The sequence below is a fragment of the Mandrillus leucophaeus genome, unplaced genomic scaffold (genome assembly GCF_000951045.1).
Source record: "Mandrillus leucophaeus isolate KB7577 unplaced genomic scaffold, Mleu.le_1.0 Scaffold231, whole genome shotgun sequence".
Lineage (NCBI taxonomy): Eukaryota > Metazoa > Chordata > Mammalia > Primates > Cercopithecidae > Mandrillus > Mandrillus leucophaeus.
This window is the reverse complement of record NW_012102377.1, coordinates 698,552-713,577: the sequence shown is the minus strand read 5'-3', so window position 1 is coordinate 713,577 and position 15,026 is coordinate 698,552.

Sequence of the window (15,026 nt, the reverse complement as noted above, 5' to 3'; positions counted from 1 at the left end):
AAAGGTGACTTTGCCTGCTCTCTAGCTTGGTGTGTCTTGAGACAACCAAGGGAGGCCAACCTGTGGCATGGCTAGGAAGCCCCTCCAAGGCCCCCTTGAAAGCCTGAGGTCCTGCTAATGAGGGCCAATCTAAGCTTTCTCCCAAATCCAGAAAGCAAAGCTGAGGAAGCAACAGGTGGACAGGCAACCTGCTCCCTCACACTCCCTCCCCGGCCTGAGCTTCAAGTGGAAACCCAGACACTGCTCTCGACATCTCCCTTTCCTTCATCCTCCATGTCCAGTCCTTCAACGCCTTTTGAGACTACTTCCTCAACATTTCTCAAATCAATCCACCTCTTTCTCCATCGCTATTGTCTTGGTTCAGGCCTCACCATCTCTAGTCTGAAGTGTTCCTCCAGACCACGTCCACAACTAGGGCGAGAGTGGTCGTTTCAGAACACAAATCTGAGCAGGTCAGCTCTTGCCGAAAACCCTTCGGTGGCTCCCATCGCCTTTAGGATAAATTTTCACATTCCTTAGAAAGACATGCAAGGCCTTTCATGATGGATGCCCCCATCCCTACTCACACTACTCCAGACATAAAGAAAGCATTTCCCCGGCTGGGCGCGGTGACTCAAGCCTGTAATCCCAGCACTTTGGGAGGCCGAGATGGGCGGATCACGAGGTCAGGAGATCAAGACCATCCTGGCTAACACGGTGAAACCCTGTCTCTACTAAAAACTACAAAAAACTAGCTGGGCAAGGTGGCGGGCACCTGTAGTCCCGGCTACTCGGGAGGCTGAGGCAGGAGAATGGCGTGAACCCAGGAGGCAGAGCTTGCAGTGAGCTGAGATCTGGCCACTGCACTCCAGCCTGGGCGACAGAGTGAGACTCTGTCTCAAAAAAAAAGAGAAAGCATTTCCCCAACTTATACATTCTTGCATACCTCTGGGCCTTCACAAATGGTTCTCCTCTTCCTAGAAAGGCCTTCCGTGACCCAGCATGCTGGATATCTTCTGCTTACCACGCCAGATCCGCTCTCCAGCCTGCTCTGTGCCCCAAAGTCTGCCCCGTATAGATCACATCAATCAACTCCAGTGCCCTCTGGCTCCTGGTTGGGTTTGGCCAATGGGGACCAACAGCAAGAGTTTGAAAGACAGGAAAGAATGAGGTCAAGGCAATTGATTCCCTCCTTGTAAGGTTGCATCGGGCCGGCTGATCCCTAGAGGGAAGATCACTCCTATCAAGGTGACCTGAACGACAGACTCTCCCTCTTTCCAGGGTACAGGCTGCCCCTCTCCCATGTCTTCTGGCCTAGGGGTGGAAAGAGCTCTGTTGCCCGTGACCCTGAGTTTCTGTACTATCTTGTGTTGTTCTCCCACATTCTGCCCAAACCTTTGCAAATAACCTCTTTGTGGTTATTATAAACCCTCCCCAAATCACGCTAACTTAAGGGGGCCTGTTCCCTTTTAGGACCCTGACTAATGCACTCATCCTTTGTCTTTGCTGAATCATAGCCATTCCTTGGGACTACACTCAGGCACCCCCCTCCTCCAGGAAGGCTTCCCTATTCTCCCCAGGCTGGTTCAGCTGCCCTTCCCCTTGGGCTCCCAGAGCTTCTGTATGCTCCTGTGGCAGCTCTTCCCACACTATTGCAAAAGCCATTTCATTTGTACTAAATCTAAGTCTGCAGAGGGTGACTGAAGTTGAGTGTCTTTCGTGGGTCTGAGGGGAAGGTTTGGAATGGGGTAGAGTGGGGAGTCTGGCTTCTGCTGAGGGATGCCCCCCCAAGTCACCTCCAGCAAGGGTATAGGGTTTAGTTGAGGAAGAAAGCATCTGAGATCAGTGTGGGATGGGGACCTTGTGTCATTGCTCATCCCTGCACCCCAGAATCTGGCACAAAGCAGGTCTTCAGAAAACATTTGCTGAGTGAAGGAAAGAAGAAATCATAGCTCAGAGTGAGACCCTGCCCGAGAACCACGGGGGAAAAGTGCAGCATCCCTTTGTGGTTGTCAGTTGTAGGAGCTGGTGTTCATCAAACCAGGGCCCAGGGGGTCAGTCAGATCACAGACCAAAGGGCCTGAGGATAGGCTGTTATTTAAAGAAGACCCCCAAGCCCAGGACCCGAAAACCATGTCAGTGTGCATGGGGAGACAGCAAGGGAGATGTGCTGATCTGTGTTTCAACAGCTGTGCTTCCCGAGAAAAAGGAGTGAACAGCCTCCCTCAGTCTGCGGGGACACAGTGGAAGGGTTCCTCCTTGAGCTGACAGCCCTGCGAACCCGGGCATCAACCCCAGGGAAACTCACATTAGGTTGCTGAAATCAATTATTAAAAGCCCAGGGGTAGCCGGGTGCGGTGGCTCATGCCTGTAATCTCAGCACTTTGGGAGGCCGAGGCGGGTGGATCACGAGGTCAGTAGAGCGAGACCACCCCGGCTAACACGGTGAAACCCCATCTCTACTAAGTACACAAAAAATTAGCCGGGCGTGGTGGTGCGCGTCTGTAGTCCCAGCTACTCGGGAAGCTGAGGCAGGTGAATGGCGTGAACCTGGGAGGCAGAGCTTGCAGTGAGCCGAGATGGTGCCACTGCACTCCAGCCTGGGCGACAGAGGGAGACTCCGTCTCAAAAATAAATAAATAAATAAATAAATAAATAAAAAGCCCAGGGGCTGTTCCAAAGGACCCAGCAGTACTCTCCCCAAAACATTACCAAATCATTCATTCATTCTTTCAGCAAAATTTACTGGGGATCTGCTCTTTGCAAAATTCTTCTTTTATTTATTCTGTTAAAATTCTATCCAAAAGGGAAAAGTCATTTTTTTCCTTCCAGTCAGTGTCCCCAGTGAACCCTGCAAGAAGCCTAGCAGGGGCCGGGCGCAGTGGCTCACGCCCGTAATCCCAGCACTTTGGGAGGCCGAAGAGCGCGGATCACCTGAGGTCAGGAGTTCAAGACCAGGCTGGCCAACATGGCGAAACTCCATCTCTACTAAAAATACAAAAAATTAGCCAGGTATGGTGACGCGTGCCTATAATTCCAGCTACTTAGGAGGCTGAGGCAGGAGAATCACTTGAACCTGGAAGGCGGAGGTTGCAGTGAGCTGAGATTTCACCACTGTACTCCAGCCTGGGCAACAGAGCAAGACTCACCTCAAAAAAAAAAAAAGAAGAAGAAGAAGAAGAAGGCTAACGGGGCAGAGGGTGGGCTTCTGGGGACAGAGGGTGGGCTTCCAGGTAGAAAGGCCCTGCAGCACCTGGGCAAATCATGGAAGAGGGGGCAGACATGGTGGGTGGAAGGCAGAATAGTGAACTGGTATAGCAAGAGGGCTCTAGAGCTCTCGCTCCCCGATTTTCTAGATATCTGGCCTTAGGCAAGTTACCTCATGTTTCTGTTACTCGGCTTCCTCCGGTGCAGAATGGTGGGCATAATAGGACCTAGCTCAAAGAGTTACTGTGAAAATTAGATAAAATCAAATATCCTCCATGAGGTCACCTAGAGCACTGGGTCCCAACCCTATCAGACTCAGTGCTCCCATTTTTACATCAAATATTTTGTAAGACCACCTTGACTATTCTGAAATGAAATTTATAGATGATATAACCCATCTATGCACATATTTTTTAGAAAATCAATACACCACCCTAACTATAAGATAATGAACAAAAAGGAAAATAACTTAGAATAAACGAATATGCACTGCAATCTAGAAATGCTTGGGCATAACTACACTAGAAGAGATAATGTAGTCAAATGATTGCACCTATTTGTAATAAATAAGCTTGAATGTAAGAGAGGTAAAATAATATTCACTGGAACATTATGGGTACTTCTTTATATTTGGTGTTCTGAAACAAGACTAAATAAGAATTATACAGTCATACAGATATGTAGAATCACTACTCATCTACAAATGCAGATGAATAGAGGTGGGTTGTTTTGGCAACTCAAATACTATGAACATATTATTGTTGTTATTGTGGTTTTCTAAAATGGTAAACAACTCCTGGCAAAGATAAAATACAGTGTTCTTTCCATTTATATGATGGTAGCATTCATTAAAAATTCAGTGCATATTAAAATTGTACAAAGGGGCCGGGCCCGGTGGCTCACACCTATAATCCCAGCACTTTGGGAGGCCCAGGAGGGTGGATCACTTACGGTCAGGAGTTCAAGACCAGCCCGGCCAACATGGTGAAACCCCGTCTCTACTAGAAATACAAAAAATTAGTCGGGGGTAGTGGTGGGCACCTGTAATCCCAGCTACTTGGGAGGCTGAGGCATGAGAATGGCTTGAACCCAGCAGGTGGAGGCTGAGGTGAGCAGAGAACATGCCACTGCACTCCAGCCTGGGCGACAGTGAGTCTCCGTCTCTAAATAAATAAATAAATAAATAAATGCAATTGTACAGAAGTACTTTGTGTTTATATGCAAATTAGAATTAGGTTCTAGGCTCAAACCAATATAAAGAGGTTTTCTACCTACATGAACATCTGGTGGAGCTTTCAAATGTCAGGAGACGTGCAGGAGAAATATTCATTGTACAAGACTGCCCTGCCTATGGCAGGAAGTCTGCTCCCCTCTACCTCCACCTCAGTAGTGCCCCCAACCAATGTAACAACCACCACACGTTTCTAAAGTGCCTCTAGGGGGCAGTACTATCCCCATTGAAGACAAGTGGGCCAGAGTTTATGGGATTATCCAATAGGAAGCCTACCGAGGAATGCAGGATGACAGGCATACAATCTCCAGAAATGCAGAGCAGACAGTCAGCGTTAGGGAACTCTATCAGCACTTCACACTCAGACCCTGCTGTTTTGCTGTGTTCTGATACGTTTTTGTTTGGTGGGGGCCATAGAGCAAGGCCATTCCCCAATGGACAGGGGATGAGATCTCTCCTGAAGACAGTGAAGAAGAAATCAGCACCAAAACAGACAGAGCTTTTGCACAGACTTCCAAGTTAAAAAAAAAAAAAAGTCTCTCCAAACTGATACACCCTTGTATTTTTCTTCCCTGGATGATTGTTGGGAGCTCTTTGAAAAGACTATCATCAGCATTCTTTGCAAATAACCCTCAGTTTGCTCACCTCTTGCTCTGCCGTGAACATCACAGAGTATTTCACAATGCTGTAACATTTTGCCTCTCAACTGAACGTATCTAAAGAAAAGTCATTGTCTTTTGTGGATACAAAACCACACTTCTAGCAAGAGCGGTCAAGGCATTGGGGTGAGGTAGTAAGCTAGTGTTTGCCCACCCCATTCCTTCTCTATGCAGCCTTGAGGCTTATTTACCACTAAAAAGAGCAATCATTTCTAATCATCCCGGGAAGAGACAGATCCTCATACAGAACTCTGGGATTCAGATGGTAGCATCAGACACAAGGGGAACTCTCGTCTCCTTCTCAGCTCCATTCTTTATTTAGTGGGTCCATCTGAACTTTCAAGAGCACAGCTGTCCCAGCTTCTGCCCCAAGGCCAGGGCTGGTGCCATGGCACTGACCACGCAGAGGCAGCCCCCACACTGGTGAGGGCAGGCCCTGAGCCCTCACAATCAAGTCGTATCTTGTAAACAAGGTTTTATGGGCTCATGTTACTCTCTCTGTTTATTTCTGTTTTTCTCCCCAACCTGTGGTAAAGGCTGGTCTGAGGAATCCAGCCTGGTCTCAGCTGCCCTGTGTGTGTTGAAGGGTGGGGATGATGAGTGAGAAATCTCAAGGAGAAATTCTAGTCAACCCTCTCCACACAGAGACGCTCCCTTCATTGCTAAGCTTGCAGGAATTGGCTTTAATTCATTAGAAAAGGTGGCGACTTTTCTGCCACAGGATCTGGTGGAGCCAGGGAGGCCCTAGTTTTAGATGAACCAGGCAAGACACCAGGAAGTGGGCTACCCAGGCAGGTTATTAGAATTTGAGAATAGCATGAAGGCTGACTTTGTAGCAAGGAGCTGTGATGTTGGTGCCCAATTTGTAGGCTGTAGGGAGCACATTTTTTATCTATTTGCCAGGAGACAAAGTGGGTCCACCAATAGTTGATGGTAAGTGTTCATTTGGGAGAGAGTGGCTCCATCCACAGATAAAATAGATCCAGCAAAGTTGGGAACCAAGCAGGCTGGACACATGTCACCTACTGTATTAGTCCATTTTCACACTAATGATAAAGACATACCTGAGACTGGGTAATGTATAAAGAAAAAGAGACTCACAGTTCCACATAGCTGGGGAGGCCTCACAATCATAGCGAAAGGTGAAAGGCACATCTTACATCGTGGCAGGCAAGACTGAATGAGGGCCAAATGGAAGAGGAAACCCCTTATAAAAGCATCAGATCTCATGAGACTGATTCACTACCACGAGACCCGTATGGGGGAAACCTCCCCAGTGATTCAATTATCTCCCGCTGGGTCCCTCCCACAACACATGGGAATTATGGGAGCCACAATTCAAGATAAGATTTGGGTGGAGACACAGTCAAACTATATCACCTACATAAGTTTTTGAGGACAGAGAAGGAGCCAAGAGAAAAAGAGAACAAATATGCAAATAAAATAGAAATAAAAACTAAAGGTGTTTTCTGAAGATTTATTTCTTATTATCTCCCACTCTCCTCAGGAGTCAAAGTCAGCATGGTCCCAGGAAGCCCCTAGAGGTAGGGGAAGCTGCATCAGGACGGGGACTAAAACAGCTCCATCTTAAAGACAAACTGACATCATCTCCGAAAGCCCTGAGAAACGTGCTCTTACACAGACCTGAGTGTTGGGGCTATTCACTTTAGCAAGCACAGCAGCAGCCTAAACATCGCTGATACCTCCACCATCTGGCCTTCTGCTCCACAGAGCTGCCGCCCCAACTTGGGGCACACTTTGGGAGAGAACCAGAGGGAAAAACCTCTCAGCAGTAAATGTGGATCTCACAAAGCCTGTGCACGCAAGCAATGGTTCTCAGCCCTGCGTGCACATTAGAATCACCCGCAGAGTTTTTAAACACACCCATGCCTGGGCCCCACCACCAGAGGTTCTGATTTAATTGGTCTGGAGTAGGACCCAGGCATGGATATGTTTTCAAAGCTCCCCAGGTGATTCTAACATACAGCCAGAGCCGAGAACCACCACGTTATACAATAGGAGAGGCCCTCGGGCTCTCACTCAGATCCCAGTTACTCTTAATTTATATATACTTCGAACAATCCTGTTGTCTGGTTTTCTAGCTGTTATAAGATTAAAAGCAGTACTTTTAGAAGGGGAGAGAAAGGCTGCTAATGAAAAGACACTAAAAGCAGCAAGACATAACACATGGAAGTCTGATCACAGGGTAAAGATAGAAAACCTATAAAAAGCAAGCACAGCATCCAACCTCTCCTCACTCCAGCATATCTTATTTACAGTCAAGGCCTGAGGGCTCACTTGATGGGGAGAAGGGAGCATGATGGTTGCAGTGTAAAGGGCAAGTGATAAATATTGACTGTCCATGATGTGAAAGGCATGTGTAGACAGTCGCTACAAACATTAGCTCATTTAATTCTCATTACAGTCCTATACGTATTATTATCCCATTTTATAGGTGAAGAAACCAAGACTCAGGGAGGATCATTGGTTTGCTCAAAGTTGCACCAGCAGTGAGCTGCAAAGCTAGGATTTGAATGTCAAATGTCAATCCATTTGACTCAAAAGCTCACATCTGTTAGAAAGTGCCACATCTGCCTGCTAAGCTGATATTTCTAATGATGACCCAAAGTGTAGAGCTGCGTTCCCTTCAGTGTCCAGCTGTTCAAGACGTTCACTTTAGGAATAGTTACACACACACACACACACACACACACAAATATGTGCTTTTTAACAGTGATGAAAGAATTGAGTACCCATCCAGGAAATAAATAAATAAATAATACACGTTATTTCCCAGCTCACACCATTCATCAGAATGAATACCAGATGGATAAAGATGGAAATGAAATCATAAAGGTACTAGAAGAAAATATGAGTGAATATTTTATAATCTTAGGATGGGGAAGGACTTTCTAAACATGTCAACAAAAGCAGAGACCATAGAGGAAAAGATTAATAGATTTGACTACAAAAAAAATTAAAAACTTCTGTACATCAAAACCCACCATAAATTGAAAAAATATTCAGCCTCACTAACATTCAAAGAAAGGCAAATTAAAACGGCAATAAGAGACCTTTTTTTGCTGATCAGATTGGCAATGATTAAAAAGAATTATTATACTGAGAGTTGGCATGGGTAGGGGAATCTGCACTCACACACGGTTGGAGGGGGTGTAAACTGGTATAAAGGCATTTTGGCAATATGTATGAAAAAAGCCTAAGGAGGCACATATCTTTGACCCAGAAATTCCATGTATAAAAATGGAAAGGACAGGATTGATTCACTATACACACAAATGCATGTGTGCCAGGATTTTATTCACCGATGCACTGTTTGGAATATTGAAAAACCAGAAGCAACCTGAAAGTTTAACAAAAACGAATTAGTCAAATAAATTATGCAACACATAAAAAGCAATACTATATAGCTATCAAAAATGGTGCTGTATAGACAGACCAATGGAACAGACTAGAAAGCACAGAAACAGACCCAAGTAAATACGAGAATCTGGTCTATAAAAAATATCAAATCAGTGAGACAAAGATAGATTTTTAAATAAAGCGCATTTGGCTAACTGGAAAAAGATAGAAGCTGGATCAATATTTCTCACAGCACGCCAGGATAAATTTCAACTGGATCAGAGAAATAAATGCGGAAAATAAAACCATAAAATTGCCAGAATAATAATAGAACTCTTTTATAATCTTGGAGCAGTGAAGACCTTTCTAACTGATTCAAAAATCAAGAAGTCATGAAATAAAAGACTGAAAAATACATCTACATAAAAATCTTAAAACTCCTGCATGGATAAACCCCATAAGCAAAGTAGAAAAATAAATGGCTAACTGAAAAAAAATTACAACTCATTTAGCAGAAGGTCAATCACTCTAATACATATTTGTTTCTATAAATCAAAACCAATATCCCAACAAAAAGGTACCCATTTTCAGAAAAAAACACAAATAGTTTTTAAGCGTATGAAAGAATGTTCAATCTTATCTATAATAACAGGAGAGCAAATTATATAGGAGTTGCAATGATATGCCCACTTTTCACCTATCAGATTTGCACATATCCAAAATATACTCACTTGCTAATGTTGTAGGGAAAGAGATACCCTCATTCTTTGCTGGTAGGAGTGCAACATGGTACATCCTTATGAAGGGCAATTTGATATTTTCTATTGATGTTACTGATAATCTATTTTCCCCTTGATTCATCAGTCCTACTCTCAGAATTTTTCCTGCAAATATATTTGCACATGGACAGAAATGACATATGTACATATTATAGAATTATGTATAACAGCAGAATATCAGGAATATTTCGAATGTCCAATTATATGGGCTGGTTAGATATTATGATCCATCCATACCATGAAATACCAGGAAACTCTCTATATACTGATATGGAAGTCTCCACTATACGCTATTTTTTTGGTTGTATTTTTTTTTTTTTTTTTAAGGAAGGTGCCAGAGGGGAGGGATGAACAGGTGGACACGGGGGATTTTTAGGGCAGTGAAAATACTTTGTATGATTCTATAGTGGTGGATATATGTCATGATACATTTGTCCAAACTCACAGAATAAACAACACCAAGAGTGAACCCTAATGTAAAATATGGTCTTTGGTGATAATGAGGCCAATGTATGTTTGTCAACTGTAACAAATGTGTTAATTGTATGTTAATCCCCCAGCAGTCGATACATTTGTTACAATTGATACATTTAACAAATGCAATACATTTGTTACAAAAGTTGATACATTTGTTACAATCAGTACATTTAACAAGTGTATTACAATTGATACATTTATTATTTATTATACATTTGTTAATACATTTAACAAATGTATTGCATTTGTTACAGAAGTTGATATATTTGTTAAAGTTAATATATTTAACAAATGTATAATTGATACATTTATTATTATTTATTATATATATTTATTATTGTTACAATGGATACTTTTAACAAATGCATCAATTGTAACAAATGTATCAACTGGTGGGGGAAGGAGGCTATGCACGTGTGCAGACAGGATATATATGGGAAATCTCTGAATCTTGCTCTCAATTTTGCTGTGAACCTAAAACTGCTAAAAAGTAATAGTCTCTACAAAAAACAAAAACAAAAAAGTAAGGTGCCCAATAGTGTATACAGTGTGTTATCTTCTGTGTAAGAAAGGATGGGGAATATATATCTGCATTTGCTTGTAACTAGGAAAAGCAGTGACCTATGGGAAGGGAAGGCAGAGAACCAAGTGCATGGGGACGTGTGGGAACAAGAATTCTCAACATATGCTTTTTAATGTTTTGATTTTTGAACTGTGTAAAAGCATTATCTATTTTTAAAATAAAATTAATACGTAATGGTACAGATTAATTTGTGTTGACATAGAAAGATTTTCAAAATCGATTTAGTGCATAAAGTAGGTCACAATTATATATAGAATAATCCCAATTTTTAAAAATATATCATACTTACATGGTCCTACTCATCTATATTGGGAAATAGGAAAGAATAGAAAGATATAGTCTAAAATACTAATAGTGGCTATCTTTAGTTAGTGGGATTTAGGGTTATTTCGTTTTAATTGTTTTTCTTTTTATCTGTATTTTCTAATGTTTATAAAAATCATGATTTATTTATTTATTTATTGAGACGGAGTCATGCACTGTTGCCCAGGCTGGAGTGCAGTGGCGCGATCTCGGCTCACTGCAAGCTCCGCCTCCCGAGTATCTGGGACTACAGGCGCCCGCCACCACGCCCGGCTAATTTTTTGTACTTTTAGTAGAGACGGGATTTCATCGTGTTAGCCAGGATGGTCCCGATCTCCTGACCTCGCGATCCACCCGCCTCGGCCTCCCAAAGTGCTGGGACTACAGGCGTGAGACACCGTGCCCGGCCATGTTTTATTTTTGTAATTATGAAAATAAAGACTGAAAAGTTACCTCAAACAAGTCCCAAGGAAAAATGAATAATCTAGGAAAGATATTTGCAACATGACAAAAAATTTCATATCTTTACTATTTAAAGAACTCTTGCAAAAAATAAGAAAAAGAAGAACGGTCCAGGAAAAACTCAAATAAATAACAGGATGAATGTTAAACACTTATACAATGTATTATTAGAAAGCAGTAAAATGATAATATTGAACACTAATGACAAGGATAGTCATCATCTATTAAGAAAAAGCAGGCTTGGCCGGGCGCGGTGGCTCACGCCTGTAATCCCAGCACCTTGGGAGGCTGAGGCGGGTGGATCACAAGGTCAGGAGATCGAGACCATCCTGGCTAACATGGTGAAAGCCCGTTTCTACTAAAAATACAAAAAATTAGCCGGGCGCGGAGGCGGGCGCCTGTGGTCCCAGCTACTCGGGAGGCTGAGGCAGGAGAATGGCATTGGCCCAGGAGGAGGAGCTTGCAGTGAGCCGAGATCGGGCCATTGCACTCCAGCCTGGGCGACAGAGCGAGACTCCGTCTCAAAAAAAAAAAAAAAAAAGAAAAAGCAGGCTAGAAAATAGTATTGTTTTAATAAAAATGTATCTATACCAGACTTACAGACTTTACTCAATGTATCTATTTATGTATAGATATAAACATATGCACAGAATTAAATCTGTGAGGCTAGGCACTGAAAGGTATACAGATATGATTTCTGAATGGTAACTTTTTAGGTGTTTAATTGTTTTCTTGCCTTAACTTACATTTTTCAGCAATAAAATGATTACTTGTATAAGAGAAAATATTTATAATATTTCCCTGTGAAAAATTTTGCCACAAATAAGTTCCCCATATTTTATTTAATAATGAAAAACTGAAAACAAACTAAATCTATAACAATAGGCATTAAAGGTGACAAGGGATCCACGGGCAACTTCAATCACAAATAATTACCTTACAGGAAAATATTAATTAGAGTGAAAGACTCAAGGTATGTGAAGAAATATATGTTATGCATATACAAAGCCAAAGTATACATGCAGTATACACAAAATGACTCCATTAAAAAAAATAAAATTGTATGTACTTAGAAAAATTGGAGGAGGACACCCACCAATGTATTTGTTTTCTGTAGTTGCTCGTGGGTGGTGGAATTACAGGTGTTTTTCTGTTTTGGTTTTTTTATTTTTGATGGTCAAGATTTTCTCAATTTTCTACAATAAATAGTATCTTCTAAAAATTAGGAGAAAAAGCACTAAGTTATTTTGTAATGCTTTAAAAACAAAGATGACTCAATAAACAAATTATGAACTACATAAGAATTGACCCCTCCAGAAAGACCCATATGAGTTAGGGATTTTGGCTAATTGAGGTGGGCTATCTCCATCTACTGATGACAAGGAGAAGTCAAGCGCGGCCTTGGTCCTCAGCGAGGATGCTTATCCCCGCTTCCTCCTTCTCTTGAGTCTCTCTTGACCATAGGGTGTTGGCCACCACACTGGGTAAAACAAAACTGCCCACCAGTGTATGAAGGCTGGATGCTGCAACAAGGCAGTGCTCCCCAAGAATCACTGGTCCAGTCACTCACCTTCCAGCAGGTAAGCTAACAGGCCTGTTGGGCCAGAAGGTAGTTGGAGGGCAGCATCGTCGATGAAGAGGCCAGGGCACGAAGGTTCTCTGCAAGACTTGTTCCTGGCCCAGACCCTCCCTTCACTGCTTCTGCTACAGCCTCCTTGGCCATCTTAGTCTTATCGCTGAGTTTGTTAAAAGAAAGGAGCTGCCAGGCATGGTGGCTCATGCCTCTAATCCCAGCCCTTTCGGAGGCTGAGATGGGCAGATCACCTGAGGTCAGCAGTTCAAGACCAGCCTGACCAACATGGTGAAACCTCATCTCTGCTAAAAATACAAAAATTAGCCGGGCATGGTGGCTCGCGCCTGTAATCCCAGCTACTCGGGAGGCTGAGGCAGGAGAACCACTTGAACCCAGGAGGTGGAGGTTGCAGTAAGCCGAGATGGAGCTATTGTGCTCCAGTCTGGGTGACAAGAGTGAAACTCTATCTCAAAAAATAAAATAAGATAAAATAGAATAAAATAAAGGAGCAGTTACAAGGTGGGTGTCTCTCAGGCAGCCCCCTCCAAAAGTACCAGGGCAAAGAGGTGAGCTCTGAGACCCAGGCAGCCCCCAGGCCCTTTATGTCTCCGGAGAGTTTATTGCAACAGCCTCCTAAGTGGCTTCTTGCCCTCAGTCCCCACCCTGCCCAACCTCTCTTCCAGGCCCCTGCCTCCCATCTTGAAATACAGCTAACGATTTTATTCCTGGGATCAAAACAGTTTGTGTAAAATCAGTGCTTCTCAATCTTTACCACTGAAGCACACCAACAGTAGACAAAAGAAATGCCTTATGTTCCCCCAGGGTACTGCAGAGCCTGAAGCTCCTGCCAGCACACCCAAACTCTCTTTGAAGTCTCCTGTTTTCTCTTAAAAATTCATGAGAATTTTGCATTCTACTCCATGATATATCTGAATTTCTTTTAATATGAAGATGTTTAAAATTATTCACTTCAAGGAAAATTGATGTCCCTGAAAGAAATACTGTGTTTATCTGGAGGCTTCAAGTATCCTCCTTGGAGAATTATCTACAGGATAAAATCCAAACTCCTGACAAGCAAGGCTCTTTAAAATTTGGCCTTCACAAACCATTCTGCTTTTCTCCTCCTCCACCTCGGCACACAGTCCAGCATCTGGGCCACCTGGACTCTTGTCATTTCCTGATATGCCAGCTTCTTCCTAGTCCCTGTGTGTGTTTTTGCTTCCTTTGGGACCACACTCCCTGCCTGTTGACAACCCACTATTCCTAAAGGCCTCAAGGGGGATCAAACACCACCTCCCACAGGAAACCTCTGATCGCCCAAGACAGATATGATGTGAGAGGTGCCGTGAAAATAGCCTGTGTTTTGGAATCAGAAGGCTGGTGTTCATCCTGACTCCAGCTCTTGACAGTGGAAACATTATCTAACTTCTCTTAAATTTCATTTGTAAAATGGGGAATAATTGTGCTTCCCTCAAAGGGCTGTTCTGGGGATTAAATAAGATTCAAGCAATTGTGCAGTGCCCAGCACATACTCCCTTCCACCCCTCCAAATTCCCATAACACTTTATTGATACCACTGATGTCAAGAGCACACATTGACGTAGTCATTCTTTTTACAACAGCTTATTCCCTGAAATAGATCAGTGGTTCCCAATGTCCCAAAAAGCTTCTTGTATTACCCCCATGGTCCCACAGCTTGAAAGATTTTGGTTATTAAATCAAACATATTTATGAAATAATAGCCTGCTTTTCTCAGTTCGTGATCCTAGTAAGCTCTCTGAACATGGAGAACTCTGCCAGCCTTTCCTCTCATACCTAACTCTAGGGACTTGGAGTTGGGAGCCACCCACCAAGACCGTAAACGCCTGGAATCTACAGCCCTGTCTCCACGCTTCCCACAGCACCTTACTCAGTGCCTTGGGCTTAAAACACACCTAGTAACTGCTTGTGGCATAAACAAGAAGTTTCACACACATGACAGGGGGAGAAGCCCTCTCCAAATGAGCTGGGTGGTGTGCAGAAAGGGGTCATTGTTATGGGAGGCAGAGCTGGAGGCGAGCCCTTCTCCCTCCATCCACCCGGAGCAGCACCCCCAATTACACCAGCTGGCCTCCAACTTCTGTGTGTGAGCCGATTAAAAAGCACCCTCTCTTCAGTGTCTGGAAACTCCTGCAAGGAAAGTTTGCTGCCCAAAGTTGGCTTTTGACTAGAGTCTTAATAAGAGGCCTCAGCAGGCTGTGGTTAGAGAGACAATGTCACTTAGAGGAGCAGCTTGAAGCGGCAGTTAGGAGAAGAATTATTTTAATGAATACATTTCCTTTCAATTGTATGGGAATATCAAGATCCCATTAGAATGGGGAAGCAATTAGAACTAATAAAGATGAATGCACAGTGTTCTGTGCGTGCGGAATAA